Source organism: Canis lupus, chromosome 2 (genome assembly GCF_048164855.1).
Source record: "Canis lupus baileyi chromosome 2, mCanLup2.hap1, whole genome shotgun sequence".
Lineage (NCBI taxonomy): Eukaryota > Metazoa > Chordata > Mammalia > Carnivora > Canidae > Canis > Canis lupus.
The window spans coordinates 18,635,441-18,657,985 of NC_132839.1; the positions used below are offsets into that span (position 1 = coordinate 18,635,441).

At 35.1% G+C, this 22,545-nt stretch overlaps 1 long non-coding RNA gene across 22 annotated transcripts in view; it reads right to left on the reverse strand.

Annotated features, from left to right (window-relative positions):
• Window positions 1-22,545, reverse strand: part of LOC140613213 (uncharacterized) — a 541,366-nt gene that overhangs the window by 378,640 nt on the left and 140,181 nt on the right. For 2 of the 22 annotated variants that reach the window (XR_012014407.1, XR_012014429.1), the window contains exon 7: window positions 20,387-20,446. The exons of the other annotated variants lie outside the window; for them this stretch is intronic. This is a non-coding gene — a long non-coding RNA (uncharacterized lncRNA). The remainder of the gene's footprint in view (window positions 1-20,386; window positions 20,447-22,545) is intronic. 22 annotated transcript variants of the gene reach the window in all.

Consider the following 22,545-nt stretch of genomic DNA (forward strand, 5'->3'; position numbering starts at 1 on the left):
AAGAGGTAGTATTTGTTGGGAGGAGCATTGGGTGTTGTATGTAAGTGGTGAATCACTGAATTCTACTCCAGAAACAATATTGCATTGTATGTTAACTAAGTAAAGTTTAAATTAAAAAGAAGAAGGAGGAGGAGGAGAAAAGGAGGTTATATAGGGAGTATTACTCAGCCATAAAAAGAATGAAATCTTGACATTTGCAACAATGTGGATGGAGCTAGAGTGTATTATGCTAAGAGAAATAAGTCAGTCAGAGAAAGACAAATACCACATGATTTGTCCTGATTTCATTCATATGTGGAATTTAAGAAACAAAATAGATGAGCATCGGGGGGAAACAAGAGGAAACAAACCATTAGAGAACACACTGAGGTCAAACATTATTCTGGGTGTTTCTATGACAGTATTTTGGATGAGATTAACCTCAGTATACTTAGTAAAATAGATTGCTCTCCGTAAAGTGTGGGGCCTCATCTAGTCAGCTGAAGGCTTTAGGACTGACTATTTCCTAAGTAAAATAGACTTTTTCTTGCTTGGCTGCCTTCAAACTGTGGCATGCACTTCTTCCAGCCTTCAGACTCAGTCTGAAATATAGGTTGCATAGGTTGCAAGTCTGTTGGACTTCAGATATCATCAGCTCTCTTGGTTATTGTACCTTTGAATTCAAAACAGAATTATACCACCAGCTCCTCTGCATCTCCATCTTACAGACTAATCCTCCAAATCTTGGGACTCGCCAACCCACATAATTGTATGAGCCAACACAGTATCATATATCATTATCATATATCCCAACACAATATCATGTTATTATCATAAATTATAATATGTTATATTATTATTATAATGGTGTACAAATATATATGAAATTGGTTCATACAATACACACACACACACACACACACACACACACATCCCATTGGTTCTGTTTCTCTAATTCCGGTTCTCTGGAGAACCCTGACTAATACACATAGACTCCAGCTCATATCTTCTTCACCTTATCTCTGTTTGCATTCTAAGCTAGGGAAAACAAGACCATTGAGGGCTTTATTCATTTTGTGTTGACAGTGTCTACAGCAGGCACTACTCTTTGTCCCCCAGTGTCTGGATGATATAGGAAGTTTCTATGGTCATGGCAACTTGAGACATGGAAGTATGGGAAAGTTAAGAACTTTGTGGGCAGTCTACAGCCAATGGAGGACAAGAGCTAATGGATAAATGCATTCATTTCTAGTCTGGAAAGCATGCTATGTGCTTCTGTGGAGGTCCTGGTGCAGCCAAGCCTCCATTGCTTGTAGCATAGACATGATTAACATACCTTGATATTGGTTTGTCCTCCTTTTCATCCTCATTCCTTCAGCTCCTTCACTTCTGCTCCCTAAAATTACCTTCCAGATAAACTATCTGTATACAAGTTTTTATATCATGCTCTGTTGCCAGTGAAACCCAAGCTAAAACAAACATTTTTGGGAATCCCTGGGTAGTTCAGTGATTTAGTACCTGCCTTTGGCCCAGGGCGTGATCCTGGAGTCCCAGGATCAAGTCCCACTTCAGGCTCCCTGCATGGAGCCTGCTTTTCCCTCTGCCTGTGTCTCTGTTTCTCTCTCTCTCCCTCTCTCTCTCTCTCTCTCTGTGTGTGTGTCTCTCATGAATAAATAAATAAAATCTTCAAAAAAACCAAACAGTTTTAATTTGGAACACTGTAATAGAAGGGGAGATGTTAAAATGACTCACCCTAAGTGTCTTAGTGACACCCTAAGTGTCCTAGTGACATCAGTTTAAAGAACAAGTATAGATATCTGAAAATTCCTCCATAAAAGTAATGAAAATACTGGCAAAGATTGTCAGAGTTAACTTTTTTGGAACTCTGAAAATAAACAAAATAACCAAAGGCTGTGGAGTGTTTATTAAAAAGTTAAAAGAAAAAGAAAAACAGCTGAATTGGTAAGAGCAGTAAGCTATGTGACATTTTAACTTGCTTTATTCTCATTCCTTTCTTTACAGATCCACAATAGTCTTAAAAATCCAAAACCTACATTCGTGATGACAATCCTCAGGCTAAAGCCACTGGAAGGAGCAAAACATGCTTTTGGAATGCTTTCAAAGTTCCATTCCTAGACAATCAAGAGTTCTATATCTAATAGATCTATCATTCAAAAATGTAGGAGAAATTAAGACATTCCCAAATGAATAAAATTTGAGAGTGTTTGTTACCAGTCAAACTAACCTACAATAAAAACAAAAGATAGTCCATAGGCTGAAATGAAAGAACATAATAACTCAAATTTGCATGAAGAGATAAAAAGCAATGGTAAAGGTAAGTACCTAATTATTTTTTAAAGACAGTATAAATGTATTTTTTATTTATAACTCTAGTTTTCTCCTATATGGTTTAAAAGCACAAAGCAATTATTATAAATCTATATCCCTGAGCATATAATTTATGAAGATGAAATTTTTATGACAAAACAGCACAAAGGAAGGAGAGGAAAGGAGCCAAATAGAACAAATGTTTTATGTCATTTTAATTAAATTGGTATTAATTTGAATTAGATTGAATAAGTGAAGATGTTAATAGTAATCCCTAGTTACAGAAAAAAAAACTCAAAAATATGGTAAAAGAAACAAGGATATTTAAGTGGTACAGTAAAAAATACCTATTTAATATAAAATAAGGTAGAAATGGAGGAAGGGAGGAACTAAGAAAACCTAAGACATGTTAAACAAACAGCAAAATGGCAAATATAACCTAGTAATTATATATAAATGGATTAAATTCTACAATTAAAAGGCAGAAATGGGCAGAATTAATTTTTTTTAAATAAATCAACTAGATGCTTTGTATACACTTCATATTTACAAACACAAAGAGATTAAAAATAAAAGGATAGAAAGAAAACACCAGGCCAACAATAACGAAAAAAAGAACTAAGATACCAATACTAATTTCAAACCAAATAGACTTTAATGAAAAACTTGTGTTACTAGAGACAAAGAAGGACATGTTATAATGATAGAAGTATCACTGAATCAAGAAATACACCAATTATAAACATGCATGCATATTAACAACAGAACAAGTACATGAAGCAAAAACTGATAGAATAGAAACTTCAATACTCCACTTTCAACAGTAGATAGAACAACTCGATGGAAGATCAACCAGGAAATACAAGATTTGAACAGAATTTATACCTAATGCACACCTAATAATATGACATAAAACAGCATATTCACGTGTCTATGAAACATTCAACATGATAGGTCATATATTGGCCATAAAACAAGTTTCAAAAAATTTAAAAGGATTAAAGGCAACAAAGTATATTTCCCTGACAGCATGAAATAAAATGAAAACTCAATAACAGAAAGAAATTTGGGAAATTCATAAATATGTAGAAATTTTCTTGTTTCTATTAGAGGGAGGGAGACGGGCAGAGGGAGAGAATTTTAAGCAGGCTCCATGCTGGGCCTGAGTATGGAGCCTGAGATCACAACCTGAACCAAAATCAAGAGTCAGAGGCTTAACTGACTGAGCCACCCAGGCACCCCTAAGTATGTGGAAATTAGACAATACACTCCTATAATAATCAAGGAATCAAAGAAGAAATCATAAGACAAATTATAAAATACCTTGAGATTAAAACACATTAAAAAATGAAAACACAATATGCCAAAGATTATGCTATGAATAAGATAAACCAGTGAATCCAGAAACATTTATGGCTCTATGCACTTATATTAAAAAGAAAAATCTCAAATCAATAAGCAAATCTCCCACTGTGAGAAATTAGAAAAAGTGCAAACTGAGCCCAAAGTAAAAATTTCAAAAAATAAGAAAGATTAGATAGGCAAAGAAGTATAGAATGGAAAAAAAATAAGAGAATCAATAAAACCCAAAGTTGGTTCTTCAGAAAGATTATAAAAATTGTTAGCTCTGTAGCTAGACTAATCAAGAAAAAATAGAGATTTTAAATTATTAAAATCAGGGATAAAAGATATAACTACCAAAACTTATTCAAGAAGTTAATGGATAATCTGAATATGCCTATGACAAGTAAAGAGATTGAATTGGTAATCAAAAAAACTTCCCAGCCTGAAAATCTCAGGACAAAATACTTTCATTGGTGATTCTACCAAATGTTTTAAAGAAAAATTAGGGACACTTGGGTGGCTCGGTAGTTTAGTGTCCGCCTTTGGCTCAGGGCGTAATTCCAGGGTCTTGGGATTGAGTCCTGGATTGGGCTCCGTCTGCCTGTGTCTCTGACTCTCTCTTCTCTGTGTGTGTGTGTGTGTGTCTTTCATGAATAAATAAATAAAATCTTTTTTAAAAAAAAAGGAAAATTAACCAATAACCAAACCTTCATAAATTTCTCCAAAAAAATTGTAATTAAAAATATGAGAGGAGAGAACACTTTTGAATTCATTCTATCGGCCAGAATTACCCTCATACGAAAAAGAGGCAAGGATATTATAAGAAAAAGAAAACTACAGACCAATATCCTTCACAAATATAAGCACAAAAATCCTCAAAACAATACTAGCAAATCCAGTCTGGCAACTTATAAAAAGGATTCAACAATATCATCAAGTAGGACTTATTTATTTCATATTTTTCAATACATGAAAATAATATACCACACCATAGAAATATTAAGGGACAAAAGATGATAATTTCAGAAAAAGCATTTGATAAATGCAACACCTGTCAGGACAAAAACACTCAAGAATCTAGGATTGGAATAGAAATTCCTCGATCATTATCTACCAAAAAAAAATCCATAGGTAATATAATATTTCATGATGAAAAAGTGAACGCTCTTTTCCCAAGATCACAAACAAGACAAGGACTTAAGTCACTTCTATTCAACACTGTATAGAGGTTCTAACCAAGGTAACTAGCAAGAGAAATAAAAGGCATTAAGAATGGACAAGAAGAAGATAAACTACATTTGCAGATGGTATGACCCAGCAATTAGAAAATCCTAAAATATCCACTAAAAATCTACTAGAGGTAATAGCTTCAGCAATATTTCAGGATACAAGGTCAGTACACCACAATCAACTAAATTTCTATATGCTAGTAGTAAAAAATCTGAAAATTAAACTATGAAAACAATTCCATTTACCACAGCATTAAAAAAAATCTTTAGGAATAAACTTAACAAAAGGAGTGCATGATATGCACAAAAAATTACAAAACACTGAAATAAAATTATATATTGTGACTGTGTCAGTCCCCAAATAGATCTACAGATTTAATGCAATCTCTATCAAATTCCCAGCTGGCTTTTTTATGGAAATTGACAAAGTGATCTTCTACTCCTAGGTGAGTATTCAAGAAATATATGCCTACACAAGAACTTATACAGGTATGTCTCTAATAGCCAATAGGTGAAAGCAATCCTAATAATTCTAGTGTCTATCAACAGATGAATAGACAAAATGTGATATATCCATATAATGGAGTATTATTCAACCATAAAAAAAAATCAAGTACTTATCCTTATTTTTATGACAACATGAAAGAACACTGAAATCATTATGTGAAAGAAGAACAAAAGGCCATAAACTACATGATTCCATTTGTAATAAATGTCCAAAATAGTCACATTCATAAAAACAGAAGGCAAATTAAGGGTTGCCAGGGAGGGATGGATGGGTAGAAAAAAGAGAATGTCCACAATCACATGATGAAAACACTCTGGAATTAGATAAAGATGATGTTTGTACAACTTTGTGAATAATACTGAAAACTAGGAGCACCCAGGTGGCTCAGTGGTTGAGCATCTGCCTTTGGTTTAAGTCGTGATCCTGGAGTCCAGGGATCTAGTTCTGCATCAGGCTTCCTGTAGGGAGCCTGCTTCTCCCTCTGCCTAGGTCTCTGCCTCTGTCTCTGTCTCTCTCATGAATAAATAGATAAAATCTTTTTTAAAAAAATACTGAAAACCACCCTAAATTTTATACTTCAAAGGGTAAATTTTATTATGTATAATTTTTATCTCAATAAAAGGAATTGAAAGCAAAAATTATGATTTATTGATAGACCAATCACTGCGTACTCTACTGGTTTGTCTAGGTTATCCAGTGGGTTCTCTGACCCAAACTGCAATTGTCCAAATTATATACCTTTCCTCAGTATACATTTACTCTTCTGCCTTCAAAATAAGACACTTAAGTATGTTTTGAAAATTCAAGAATTGTTCACTAAATATCCTTGAAATCACTAAGTCAAGCTTCTGCTAGCTCTTTGTAAGCTAGGTGTGTGCTAGCTCTTGATAGAACCAATGTTCAAGGGTTTACAGTGTGTTTCCTTTGTATGTATATACACACTGTTCCTTTCTCCAAAGGTCTTTCAGCTATTTTCTGAGAAATGAGTATGCTTCCAAATACCAAACCCTCAGGATCACCACACTTGCTCCAGCCACATACTACCTTCTCATGGCCCCTGCTTGGACTACTGGCTCTTTTTGGAATGCCCTTCCCAAAGATAATCCTGAGGTTTGCATCCTCACTTCAAACTGCTCAATTGCCAATCTCCAATTTCTTGACCATCCTTTTTGAAAATAGTACTCCCATTATACTCTGTCCCCTTTCAGTTTCATTGTATTTTCCTAGCTCTTATCTAAATGACTGAATATATATATATATATATATATATATATATATATATATATATACATATATATAATACATATATATTTTTTAACCTGTTTACTATAAGTCATAGAGGGCAAAGTCCTAGTCCTTAGTCTCAGCATTGGCAACTGTGGCTGGCATGTAACAGAGGCTCAAAAAATATTTGTTGAATGAATGACTGAAAAGCTATCTTAACACAATATGGAAAATCATTCTTATCACTTATCCATTAATATATTAAGAATTCTATAGATAGACTTCCTTATTCTTGTGAAAAGACATAAAGTTATTAATGAGCTATAGACTTCCTTTCAACCCTGAGTCATCCCTTCCTTTTATTTTTTTTTTTTATCCCTTCCTTTTAATGAAGAGTTTGGGAGTTTTGTCTCAATGATAACTTTCCTAATCAGATAATTAGAGGAAAAAAACTTAATAAAGCAACCTCAGAATTTCTAATACAGTGTTCCCTAAATATATTTATTGAAAAAGTACCAAAAATGAGCACAAAGCTTGATAAGCTAGGACAGTGCATCTTTGGAGAAAATATCATTTTCAGTAGTCTTTCCAAATATGTATGTGAAAGATGAGTAAAGCAAATTACTAGTTTGGTTAACCACATGACAATATTCCTAAAAGTACATCTCTAGAACAGGGGAGGTAGGCTTTCTTAAAAGAAACATGAGCATTTTACACTGATATTTTAAACATGGATCTCCCCATATAAGATGAATTCCCAATTTATTAGGGAATTGGATACAAACACATACATTAAGGGAAGCAGAGTAAAACTCATGACTATATATATAGATTTCCAATCAGAGGAATCTCTTATCTCTCAGCAGGAAATGTGTGAGATGAATTTCTCACTTAGCCAATTAATTTACACTTTAGTCACCAGTGCTGGAAGGTAGTTTGGCCGACTTAGTGGTCTAAAGCTAAAATGAGTAATAATAATTCACATTTATAAAGGGCTTCAGAATATTAATTATTTAATCCACACTATATTGCTGCATGATAATTCAGAATTATTGCTTGTGCTTTTTAGGCTAGAGAAACTGATCTAAATCAATTAAAATCCATGCTAAAAGCAGAGTTCCTGGCCTTCAAGTTGGTCCTCAGTCCATTTTGCCTTGCCACTCAGCCCTTTGGACTCTGTGATGGGTTAATTAACCTCTCTTGCTTTGAATTTGTCCATAAAATGGTGATAATAAGGCTAGCCTTACAGTAGTATATTGTGTGAATTAATTGATTTTTGGAAAGCACTTCCAGATCTATGGAAGGAAAGTATTAGTTGTAAATATCTCAATTGATTTTAAATGATAAATGATCATTTTTCATATCATTTATCAACAGTGATAGTGACAGAGATATTGAATAATATATAAAACGATGAAAAATTCTTTCCATCACTCAAAGAAAGAGTGCTTGAAACTCCCACCTCCATTCAGCCAGCCATGACTCATTCATTGGAAGAGAGGCTATGATTCATTCCTTCCACGACTACCCAGGCTAACATACATTTCCCAGTATAATGAGAATATTGTCTGTTCCTGACAATGTGGTTTGTCATTTATGGTTGTATTTTAAATATGTGTACAATATCCCAATTTGCTACGTACTTCCTTCCATGCAGTTTGGAGTGTAAGTTGTCTGAGAAAAAGACACAGTTTATTTGATTTATATTTTATAGTGCCCTGATCAGAGCTTTCACACTAATATCTTATTAAGTGTTACTATAAACTAGCTCACTTGTAAATAAACATTTTATGGTTTCAATGAAAATACTATCAACATTCTAGATCTCAAAGAATTCTTTTGTTTTTACTTTCTTATGAGTTTTTCTACATAATACTTCTATAAAAAGTATTGAACTTGATTCTGAAAAAAATACAACTAAGTTATTTCATCTTAAAACTACAAACAAATAATTTAAGTACTTTTATTTCAGACATGAACCCAAAGTTGAAGCTCCAAAGCCATATAACCTAGAATTATATGGTGATAAAATGTTGGTGTTTAGTACAAGAAATGAAATACTAAACCTTAAAATGTGTCTAACGGATGGTTTGTAGCCATCTTCAATCAAAACTCAATACCCATTGATTTTTTTTTCCCAAAACAGGAAGCCCAGTTCCCCTCTTAGTGGTCTCTCTAATGTAGAACTCTATCCCCAACACCCCGTCTTCACATTTCTCCCAGCCAGAAATGTAGGCTTACAACAACACAAGCTTTAATAAGGCACAAATTCCATTCAAATCCTGGCTGGAAAATGAAAAAGCCATAATTAGAATGTGCCAAACAGATCCTACCTATCCATTAGCCTAACCTCATAATGCCAGTGCATCCTCAGTTGAAGACAAATCCTAAAATCAAAGGTCAATCAGAGTATCCCAGGCTTTGATGACTATAAGGATCCCATTTAATCTACCCATCTCTCCTTTACGATAGCCTCCTGATTATAGAGAGGGGTGTGGGTGTGCGTGTGTGTGTGTGTGTCGTATTTCAATCTATGTAGCCAATACACATCAACCTACCTGAATAACAAAGAAATGCTCTATATATAAGCTATAGTGTTTCATCTCTTACATGCATTTACAAAATTTATTGCTACCCTTATTTTATACATTAAGATTAAACTACTTATTTAAGTTTCACAAATGGTTAAACATCACTTATATGTGCTTTTTTGCACATATAAAGGTGCTTTATCACCTTTAAATAAAGAAACTTTCCTATTCAGAATCAAAGAGATTAACCCAACCACTACTATAATGGAATGATTCAAAGGAATATTATTCTAAATTATTAATATTGTGGCAATTTGCATAAAATTAGTAAATAAAAAACTTTCATTTTCATGTGATTACTCGAAGTATCTATTTAACTTAAAAATCTCAAGGTTAGCATCCAGTCAAATGGCTATTATATAAAAGGTGGGGCGAGAGGGGGGACTATAAGGGGAGGGAGGAAGTATATCATGTGTTGGCAAGGATGTGGAAAAATTAGGACCCTCATGCACTGCTAGTGGAAATATGAAATGGTGCAGCCACTGTGACAAACAATTTGCTCCTCAAAAAGTTAAACATAGAATTAATATATGATCCAACAGTTCTAATCTTAGCTATATATTCAGAAAAATTCAAAGAAGGGTATGAGATATGGATGCACCAATGTTCACAGCAGCATTATTCCCAGTGGCCAGAATGTCTCAATGTCCATGCCAATATCCATCAACAGATGAATGGATAAGCAAAATGTGGTATACACAAAGAATGAAGTATTATTCAGTCACAAAGGGAATAAAATTCTAATATATCGGTAAAACCTAAAAACATTATGTTAAGTGAAAAATCACACTAAAAGAAATAAGCCAGACATAAAATGGCAAAAATTGTGTCATTCTACATATATGCGGTGTGTAGAATAGGCAAATTCATAGAGCAAAGAGCAGAATAGAGGTTATCAGGGGCTGGGCTGAGGGGGAATAGGGAATCAGTATTTAATAGGTACAAGTTCTTTGCTTAGGAAGATGAAAGGATCTTAGAAATGGACAGTGAGGATGGATGCACACCACGCATGTACTTAATGTCACTGAATTGTACACTTAAAAAGGGCCAAAACAAATTTTGTGTTATGTCCATTTTACCACACACACACACACACACACACACACACACACTAAAAATAACCCTCAAAGCTGATTAGGAATCATTTTGGTATATTTGTTCAGAATTATTTGTTGTCACTTGGCCAATTATGTTTTTTCATAAAAATTAGAGGTCTGAGCTTGTCCCCAGTACATGTAATATAAATGTGTGTGTCCTTATAAAATTGCATTTCAGAAAATGGAAAAAAAAAGTATGCAGCATTCCGATTTATGAGATGAGGGAGCAAACGTAAAATTTACCTTTGTAATTTTGCTGAAGTTTACAGCAAAATATCCTTCTTGAGGTTTATTAAACTCTAATCATTTTCTTGAAAGATTAGCAGCAATTATCATTAAGGTTTAAGCATTTAACTGTGACTACTACAATAAATCTTATTAAAATAACTGAAACATACTTTTTTCGCATGTGGCAACCTGTCTCTGAATCACAACCATCTGTAAGTGGTGATTGCCTGGTGCACACAGATGGGAGTAAAACAACGATCAGGCTATACCATTCTTTCATCATCGCTTGGTACCAAACAAACTGAAATCTGAGTCAGACTATTTGCATTTGAAAGATTCTATGATCGCTATAATTAACAAATACTCGTTGGCTTCCCAATATAAAATGTGTGATAGGTACCTGACTGAAAATAACACTTGAACTGTGCAGCCTCTCTTTCTAATCTCTGACAGCCTATAAAAAAAAATCAGACATTAACAATAGAGGAGCAGGTTTCAAGTTTTTATAGCACACAATTCCTTTACAGATTTAAGATGACAGAAGAAGAGAACAGCCTAATTTATTCTTCCTGGCTTGCGGCACAGAATCATGAAGGCTCTCGGTCATAACTTCAGGGCTACACTAAATTCCTGCCAGCCAGGATCAGTTACAAAGGTGAGCATCTGCTCCACCTTGTTTTTACTTCGAGGCCTGAAAAGACAGACCCATGTTATCACAAAGCCCGAATCATTAAATAAGAAAAAAGGAAGCCAAAAATCAAGTTTAATGCCTTTCTAGGTGTCATGGCAGTTTGGCTAACAACACTGACCCCAAATGTATTAATAATAAGAAAAGGGAAAGAGACTTCTGAGTTGAGAAAATGGCACACAGCAAGGAAGTTGGAGTTGAACAAGCCCTGCCTTCAAGTGTGTGCTAATTACGCAGCATTTACCTAGGCCAAATTACTTAAGCTTTGATAGCCTCAGTGGTCTCATCTGCAAATTAGAGGAAATAAGATATTTTCTCCCTCTCTCTGTCTCTCTCTCTATCTCTCTCTCTCCAAGAGAGAGTTCCTAGTGACCAGAAAGGTTTTTTTTTTTGTTTTTTTTTTTTTGACCAGAAAGGTTTAAATGAGAAACTGAAAAAGGTGCTTAGTACATTGGCATAGAAACATTCCATGCTCTTGTGTTCAATGAATAAATACTATGTCAAAGGGTGATGATAAGCTACCATAACATTAAGTGAATAATTCTGTCAATGAGGTCCTCTTCAATGTTAACTTCAGATTACTTCTTACTTTTCCAAGAATCTGTTTCATAATTAAAACCATGGACCTATATAGAGTCAGACTGCCAAGGCCCAAATCCTGCTTCTTCCACTGAACTGTGTGACTTTGGCAAGTTACTTGACTTCTCTGTGCTTCGCCTAACTCATCTATAAAATAGGCACAATAGTAATCCATTCAAAGTTATGTTTGGATGATAAGATTGAATAGGTTAATATATTTAAGTAGTTTAGAACCTGCCCAGACACATATTATGTCAATAAATATCAATTAGCCTCTCTTTATATATGAGAAGGTCCCCAGGCACATAATGAAGGACAGACATAGTCCTTGACCTCATGGAACTTACAGACTACTAGAAAGACAGACATTATAAAAAAAAAAAAAAAAAAAAAATACAGGGGAGCCCAGGTGGCTCAGTCAGTTAAGCTTCTGACTCTTGATTTCAGCTCCAGTCTTGATCTCAGGGTCATGAGATCAAACCCCATAACCTGCTCCAGGGTGGGCATGGAGCCTGCTTATGATTCCCTCTCTCCTTCTCTCTCTGCCCCTCTCCCCACATGTTCTCTCTCTAAAAAAATAAGTAATACATACACCCATACAACAATACATAACTGCAAGTTGAAAAGAAGTAAAAGAGGATCTGAGTATGATTAGGGCAGATCTCATAATATTTGAGCTAATTATTTCACGACAGGTTCTTTATCCAAAAGATCTCAAAATGTTATCTACAGTGAAGCTATTATAGGAAATATATAAGCATCATAATGTAAAGACCCCTGTAAAAGGAAAACCTTGATACATGTCAATTTCTTTCTTCCCTTTTTCTCCATGATATTTGATCATTTAGATAAGTACTTGCCTTTTTCACTGTTGGTGTGATTATTATTATTACTATTATTATTGCAGGGAAAAGTTTCTTAACCTCAAATGACCTCATTCTTTGAGACGCCAGATGCTGAAGAATATTAAAATTATATTTAAGACAGTGTTACATTCAAATTAAGATGTATTTTCTGCTAGATTACATTTTTAAAAGACAGTCATCACATATTATATACACTTAGATATCAAATGACTGCATTTACATTTGAACCAAAATAAAAGATGAAAGTGGTTAATGAAGTTCTAATTCATTGCCTTGAATGTTTTTAGCCTACTACATCCAAATTATTTTTTTTAAATAACTACCACTAGAAAGGCTAATGCAGTGCAGATGACTCCCCAAATATTTGCAATAGGTCACGTGAATGCCGCCACGGCATCTCAACAATTGACTATAATAGATTTAAGGGAGAATGATAGGCTGCCTTGACATTTAAATAGATAATATTTTCTATTAAATCTTTTTTAAAAAACCTTGATTAACACCAGAAATATTTCTCACTTTACCAAAAGAAACCCTCATTAAGGAAATTTTCACTGAGTTACATACAATATGCTCATCTGTGCACCATGAACTTGTTTTTACTCTATATTCAAAGCTGTATGTTTATTTCTCTGTTCTAGTTCAGTTCTAAAAGCCAAAAATATGAAACAGATGTGGTGACTTTCTGTGTACTGTGAAGCACAATTATGCCTCTTTGAATTGCTTAGGCTAAACAGTTGCCCTCCCTAGAGCATATCGAAACTGCTTGAGATTCTTTACAGCCAAGAATCCAGCTTGCTACCTGTCAGGAACTAGAATTGGCAGGCCACAGCTGGTTGCTTGCAGTGGATGCTCCCTTACTGTCCTTCCAACCAAAGTCTGTGAAACATAAGAAATATATAGGAAAACTGAAGCTGAATGGGCATGCTGTCTTATCCTTAAGAAAAGATGAAGCTGTCTGACAGTGAATACCAAGGTCCACTTTATATGGACCATTTAACAGCACTCAAAAAACAGTTTCGTTTGTCCTGCTTCTGAGTTCACAGACAGCATGGGCAATAACCAGGAGCAAATAAAGAAAAATCTTCCCAATTATCTGTCACAGTGATGATGCCTTTAAACCTGTATCTGCTAGATTAGCCTATGCATCAAAAGTGCAAATGTTGAGTTTTCTTTTGCTGAGAATAGTTTTAAAACATGTGGAAATTGCTATAATTGAGAGAAAGCTTGAAACAAATGGTAATTTTGTTCTCAAAAAGGAAACTTTCTTCAGGCTGTGGGAGGTGAGGAAAGGAAGTCTCCTTTTCTTCTAAAATGAGTGAATGCTGAAAATAATGGCATTCATACAATTTTGCATTGATCTTGTCAGTGTACAACTTCAAAAAGGTTTTAAAACAAAAGTTAGCAAAATGTTAGGAACATGTTCAGAGTGCCATGTTCATGGGGGTCATAAGTTTGATACAAATAAGCAGATCAGAAGTCTCATAAAATGTATGCTTTTCATCAAAGGGCACCCTGCATCCCCATTCACACATTCAGCATTAGTTTAGTCAATGGAGACCTGGGCTTACGCTACATGTTAAGGATCCTGAAAATTCAAAGACGACATATGTGCTGCAAGATGCTCGTATGGAGAGAGGGGGAAGACATTCAAAAGACATGTAACAGAGACACCTGGGTGGCTCAACCAGTTAAGTGTCCAACTTCAGCTAAGGTCTTGATCTCAGGGTCTTGGGATAGAGCCCTTTTTGGGGCTCCACGCTCAGTGGGGAGTCTGCTTGTCCATCTGTCCCTGCCCCTACTTGTACTCTCTCCTTTCTCTCTCTCTCTGAAATAAGTTTTTTTTTAATTTTTAATAAAAAAATAATAAAAGACAAATTTAATATTTTCACTGCTAATGAAGACTCCTTTTCCTCTATCTTCAGGCCTCTGGATCTTGGGATAATAGAAATGAAGGTATGGAAGGCTGAGACAGTTGACCTGCATCATCTTAGGAGATTTTATTATCATCTGAATCTCAGAATCAGGTCAGTTTCAGACTAATTCTCAAGTTACCATTACTTCTCTTACCAATTCCACCATACTCTGAACATACTGCTCATATTAAGCCAAGAAAAGTGAGAGGGAACATCATCAGGAGGACTTATCATCACTGCACTTTACCCTGACAGATATCTGAGCCTATCTGGTCATTTTCAGTTTTACTGACATCTTATAACCACTTTCATACATCTAGAAAAAAACACCAGTTTTTTCTCCCTTATCACCCATCACCGCAGGCTATGGACCCGGTATCCCAGACCCACCCTCCACTCTTAACATTTTCTAGTGTCCTGGGTCATTTAAGAGAGTTTGAGTGTCCATATTCACTCAAAGAGCTCAAGCATCTTTAAGGAATAACAAACAGTAAGGCACAATGCAGTGGCTGCTCCCCATAGCCAAGTGTTACCTATCTCAATGAGGAGGACAAGTGTCATCATTCCTGGGAACTGGTTTTACATGGCTGTAATTCAAGCAGAGAATGGATTCATCTGAGTGTTGGGTCTGCATTGTCTCAGGAGAAAGACCAGTTTCTGGAGCCTACCTCCACTCATCTCACTTAGAATTTTTCGGTCTTAAATCTGAACCAACACTTTGAACTTAGGTACAGGTAATTTAGTGCATGTGTCCTGTGGTTCCACATCAAGGGATAAAGTAGAATATTCTTGGATGGAAAGTCCTTGAAGTACTTGTAAATCAATCATTAAGTGGTCAATAGGTCCAAATCAGTAAAACCATAAAAGTATACTTGTCTAAAGTAAGTTCTATAAAAGAGTTCTAGTTTTGGAAGTATGCTTATTACACAAAGTATTCTATTCCCACCAGTTGTGACCAAAGAAACCATGACTCTTAAAAAATAATAATAACTGAAAAAATAAAAAGAAACCATAACTCTTAAATCAAAACCACCCTGGCTTACCATTCAGTAAAATAAGGGTAGACAAAGTTTGCCTCCATTGCTAGTCTGTTATGTTAATATTACATCTCAGCAAATACAAATCCTATCATTGTTGTGATAATAGTGTATAAGAAAGTACACCAGGTTCAAGGAGCAAAAGGTTACTTAGAGCAGTCAATAAAGTCCTTATCTAAGTCGTTAAACTTAAATGGAGACTTGAGTTTGCCAGGGACAAAAGCAGGAAGGGAGCACTGCAGATTGAGACAACAGCCTGTGCTAAAGCCTAGCAGTCTAAAACCACATGAGAGCCTGGGACACGTGAGTGGGACTGGAACTGGGGAACACAAGAGGTAAGGCATGTCAGCATGCAGGGGTACTGGGACTTATCTCTCAGACCATGGTGTGGCATTTCATAGTTTTAAGCAGTGGTGTAATGTGATCAGACAGTGAGCAGGGGTCGGAAGCATCATTTTCATTCACAAGTGCCACCACAAATACTGCTCTGTGTGTATAAATACATAATCCTGTATGTGCATAATTTGCATCACAAGCTGTTAGGTGCATTTCTCTCAGAGAAGTTTGGAAACAGTAACTCATCAATTGAGCAGACAAGGTAGAGAGACCATGGAAATATGCTGAATAGCTTCTACAGAAATCTCCAATTACAATGAACTTTAATTATTCAGGAATCAAATATGTTATTTGAATTCCAGGGATCTGAACTGTAGAACTTTCAATGTCATTGCCACAGAAGCTATACAGGGTAGTGTTTTTAAAACAGAAAGGGAAAGAAGTCTTTCAAATTGTAAAAATGATAATTATTTAACATAATGTTTGCCACCCCCATAATAGTTTCTCCTAAAGTGTGTGGAATAATTTATATATAAATATGTAGATGTATACAAACTGAAATGCCAAACATTGAAAAGAAACTCAAATGAGTGGGTATTTACATATGGAATAGAGCTCATAAGAAACCGTGTTTTTGTGATAATGAGATGTTTTCCAAGCTCTCCTTCATTCTGGAAATTTTCTCAGAGACAAGCCCATATATTCATAAGACAACAAAGAAATTAAAAAGGCAGACTCAGAAGTCTGAAAAGATAAGATCTGACATAAGAAATGGTCATCATGCCATCTCAAGTTCAGTGATGGGTGAAAGAGTGAAATGGAAAGCCCCAAACCACAGAAGGGGGAAAATCCCTCACTTACCATCTCTGTAACTGATGGAAGTCACACACTAATCCAAGGCCACTGAAACTTGATGCATGTAATTACATTTCCCCTGTTTGGGTACATTCTGCCAAGATCATTATCAATGTACAATCACAGGAAATCAATAGAAAAAAAAAGTTTTCTCCCTAATGTTTAGGAAATAGGTGTGAATCTGGACCCAAACAGAAAACAAGGTGATGCATCTGTCTTCAAATTTGTCTGAGAACTACTTTGTTTAAGAAATGCAACACGGTGTAATCAACTGCCTTGTTGATAGTATCTTCTCAGAGGGCCATCATATTATGTAAGGAAAACAAGAAAAATGGCTTTAAAGCCGTATGTTATTTCCAACAAGAAAGGTAAGCATATCCATTACAAAACTATTATAGTTCTCATCTAAAAGTTATATTCAAACTACTGACTTAGTCAACCTTCTTTCAGTGACAGAGATAAAAACCCAACTCAAACCAGCTTAAAACAAAAGGGGGAATCTATCACCTAACAGGACAAAAGCACGTGCTCAATACAGTTGCTCTAATAAATTCATCAGAGCACTGTCCCTCTGCCTTAACTCTATTTCCCCCCATGTTGGCTTTCTTGTCAAATATGCCTTTCTCAGGCAGTGGGTAAGGATGGCTTCTAATAGCTCCAGGAGGACTTTCTATCAGTATAGAAGGCAAATGGAAAGGGAGAGTCTCTCTTCCAGTAGTTTCTGCTAAAGCCTCAAACTAACTGGGATTGAACCTGAGGAACATGCCCACTTCTGAACTGTTTGTTCTATCCAAGCATGTGACATTGATTGGCAAGATTTGGCCTTTTCTCCTGGAGTCATGGTGAGTGGAATACTTCTGGGTTATACTAACCAAGACTGAAGAATGAATGGTCTCCCCAAAGACACACTGAGTGGAAAAATACATATTTTTCACTCCACAGATAAAAAATAGCATCACAGATTTCTGAGTGGCTTTGTACATTTATTTTTAACAAAACAATATTACATAGGCTCAGTAAACTGCACTATCTGTAAAGACAGGCACTGTACTATGCTTATGCCCTGGCGGATGCTCTAAAGCTAATGGGAAATATGGCAACTATCATACTGCTGGCAAAATCAAATTTCCTTTTTGGTGGAGTCTTTGTCTGGTTTGGGGACCAAGCTAATGCTAGCCTCAGAATGAGTTTGGAAGTTTTCCTTCCATTTCTATTTCTGAAACAGCTTCAGAAGAATAGGTATTAATTCTTCTTTAAATGTTTGGTAGAATTCTTCTGGGAAGCCATCTGGTCCTGGACTCTTGTTTGTTGGGAAACTTTTTATTACTGCTTCAATTTCTTTGCTGGCTGTGGGTCTGTTCAGGTTTTCTATTTCTTCCTGTTTCAGTGTTGGTAGTTTACATGTTTCTAAGGAATGCATTCATTTCTTCAGATTGCCTAATCTGTTGGCTTATAGTTGCTTGTAATATGTTCTTATAATTATTTGTATTTCTTCAGTGTTGGTTATGATCTCTCCTCTTTAATTTATGATTTTATTTATTTGGGTCTTTTTTTCTTTTTGATAAGTCTGGCTAGTTTATTGAACTTATTAATTCTTTCAAAGAACCAACTCCTAGTTTCGTTGATCTGTTCTACCATTCTTTTGGTTTCTATTTCATTGATTTCTGCTCTAATCTTTATTATTTCTCTTCTCCAGCTAGGTTTACGCTGCTCTTTCTCCAGTTCCTTTAGCTGTAAGGCTCAGTTGTATATTTGAGACTCTTCGCCTTTCTTGAGAAAAGCTTGTATTGCTATATATTTCCCTCTTAGGACCGCCTTTACTGTATCCCGAAGGTTCTGTAAAATTCCGTTTTCATTTTCATTTTTTCCATGAAATTTTTAAATTCTTCTTTAATTTCCTGGTTGACCTATTAATTCTTTAGACTATACACAAAAATAAACTAAAAATGGATGAAAGACCTAAATGTGAGACAGGAATCCATCAAAATCCTAGAGGAGAACACAGGCAGCAAACTCTTTGACCTTGGCCACAGCAACTTCTTGCTAGATATGTCTTCAAAGATAAGGGAAAGTAAAGCAAAAATGAACTATTGGGACCTTATCAAGATACAAAGCTTCTGCACAGCAAAGGAAACTGTTGAAAAAACCAAAAGACAACTGACAGAATTGGAGAAGATATTTGCAAATGTCTTATCAGATAAAGGACTAGTATCCCAAATTTATAAAGAACTTATCAAATTCAACACCTAAAGAATAAATAATCCAATCAAGAAGTGGGCAGAAGACGTGGACAGACATTTCTCCAAAGAAGACATATAAATAAATGGCCAACAGACACATTAAAAAATGTTCAATACTCGGCATCAGGGACATACAAATCAAAATCACAATGAGATACCATCTCACACCAATCAGAATGGCTAAAATGAACAAGCCAAAAAATGACAGATGTTGGCAAGGATGTGGAAAAAAGGAACTCTCTTACACTTCTGGTGGGAAGGCAAGCTGGTGCAGCCACTCTGGAAAACAGAATGAAGGTTCCTCAAAAAGTTAAAAATAGAGCTACCCTACAATCCAGCAATTACACTGTTAGGTATTTACCCAAAGGATACAAACATAGTGATCCAAAGGGGCACCTGCACCCCAATGTTGATAGCAACAATGTCCACAATAGCCAAACTATGGAAAGAGCCTAGTGTCCAACAACAGATAAATGGATAAAGAAGATGTGGTGTGTGTGTGTGTGTAATGGACTATTACTCAGCCATCAAAAATGAAATTTTACTATTTAAAACAATATGGATGGAACTAGAGGGCACTATGCTAAGCAAAATAAGTCAATCAAAGAAAAACAATCATCATATGATCTCACTTATGTGGAATTTAAGAAACAAAAGAGAGGATCACAGGGGAAGGGAGGGAAAAATAAAATAAAACAAAGTCAAGGAGGGAAACAAACCATAAGAGACTCTTAATCCTAGGAAACAAACTTAAGGGTTACTGGAAGGGAGATGGATGGAAGTATGGGGTAACTAACTGGGTGATAGGTTAAAGAGGACACTTTAATGAGTGTAATGAGTACTGGGTGTTATATGCAATTGATGAATCACTAAACTCTACTTCTAAAATTAATAATATATGTTAATTCATTGAATTTAAATGTTTAAAAAATCCAGAGTATTTCTTAGCCCCAAAACTATTCCGTGTACTTCCTTTCTTCCCTTTTATTTAGATCCAATTAGCTTTAAAAATTATTTTCAATACAGTCTACTACAAAGGGGTGAGAGGGGTTACATACAGATAACTACATATAGGTACCCTGAAAATTTACATAGTACCAAGGATAGTCATAAGAGGCCAGGGATAAAGCCCAGTAATCAAAAAACTAAACTTACAACAAACATCACAGGAAGTCAATAAAGTCAGGAGGGTAGGACCAAAAAGACAGGGTCTAGAATCTGGGAATTCAGAGATTTAATAAGGACCACAGTAAGACAGAAAAATTTTGATCTAAGAAAGAGGATGATTTTTGCAGTCTTTTAAAACTGCTTAAAGCTGAATATTGAAAGACAAGTTCTCACCAACTAGAAGTATATTTCCATTCCGAAGTAACAAAAGGGTTCCCCATGTGTGTTTTCATCCTATTTGAAGAAAAAGAAGAAGGCTAGAGCTTTGTAAGCTTCAAAGAGATGAGACCAGGTGACCTTAGAAAGTCAGTCCTAACCATGAACAATCATGAGATCATTGCCTCAAAGTTTAAAAAAAAAAAAATCTTTTAACATATTCCTGTTCTGGTATACAGAAATATGTGGCTGAAGGCCATACTGATTGACACCTATCACATGTGACTCAAGCCACAAGAACTCCTTTTAGACCACTACACCAGATCTAACCCTTTACAAAGCACCAATTGTTATTTACTTATTTGATATTATTCCTTATTTGATATTATTCAAGATATAAAAAACCTTGAATACATAACTGAATACCTAATATTGAAAAAAAGGCAAGGAAAATCTAATACTATTGTTTTTCCATCACCTGTGATCAGATGCAGGAGATAACAAAGGGCTAGACAAGAAGTAGATAATGTTATTTTATTTCACTCAACATCATGTAGCACATATCTACAGCTGATTTTCCCCACTATCAGTACTTAATAAATATAAAGCTCAGATACTCTTATATTTGTTTCTTTATGTCCCACCACTTTGCAAAACAACCACCTCCCAAATACTATATTCTGCAACATATGAAAATTTTACCCAACTGTTAAAGAGCTATATGTGTACCTATGTATAAACATATATGTAAATAATACAGAATTTACTATATTTTTATATTTAAAATGTTTAGAATATACGTTATTCTACGCCTTTGCTTATCCAAGACTTGTGAACAGAATAAAAGAAAAATGGAAAAATAATGAAATGCAATTTCTGGAAAAAAATGCCACTCTACTAACATTTGGAAATGCTTTCATTAACTTCTAGGAGGAATTATTAATTATAGGATTTAAAAATTTCTATCTTAGTCAAACTACAAAGATTAAATAGTTTGTGTCTAAGCAGCATTATTCTGTGGTATTACTTTGATCTAAGAACTGAAAAATCCCACCTGAAAAACTACTACTCCCTGGAAAACAGTACTAACACTATACCAGAAATTGCTCCATGAAAATTATAAGAACATAGGGGGGAAAATACTGATACTTTAGCCATCCCTTGTTTCATTCTTTATTCAACTATTTTCCATTTAAGTACTGACCAAGTTTGCTTTCATTTAGTTTCAGAGAACCTGCAGGCAAAAAATTATAAGGTGTCTGAATTATTTATTTTAAAACTTTAAAGGCATCTGAGGCATCTCCTATATTTTATAGACTTTGAATGGATCCGTGTCAACTACTAGGAATGTAGGCTCAATGATCCTATAAGCCCAAATGGCCATTCTGTACCCAAATGAAAAATGTCACGTGAGCCCTTTGGCCTTGGAGAATCTAACCCAGAACTGGCTTATTTATGGGAATTACATGCTTTAGTCACTAATAAATCTTAACAACCACAATCTATGAAGAAACAGATTTTCTTTATATTAAGTTACGGAAGTCAGTGATGGCTGTGAGGTGAGCTGCTTAGAAAGTAGTCTGTAAATCCAACTCTATTAGGTAAGCTTTTTAAGAACATTTTCCTGTTAGCAACAGAGGGAACGGTACTTTGGTTTAGATTTTATTTCCTTATGGAACATATTCTAGTGGTAAAAATGACTGAATATTTTGTGACTCTGAAATGCATTAATTAAAACATAATCTGTTCCTTAAGAACTCAAAATGTTTCTAAATTTGAGATGTACAACTGGGATATCCCAAACTAAATTGAGACTGCTTAAAGAGTGACTCCAAACCTTTCTGCAAAACTAATGCGTGCACCTGCAAGATCTGTAGGACATGTGAACATAACCTGAACATAATACCTTCCCTGCAGGATCAAACCATTTATATCCTAAAATTTTAGGTTCATTTAAACCCCTAAGAAAAGCTTTAACTTCATGGAAAGTATAATTTGTATGTTGACATCTTTTTAAAAGTTCAGGTTTCTAGTTCAAGATGGTAGGCCGTATACATTCCCTTCCCCAACTTCCTAGAATTACAATAATAGAAATGAACAAGAGGGACTGGGCTGAATATTAAGGAGACTGAGATAGTAACAATCAGGAAACTAGAGAATCTCCACAACTTAGAGGC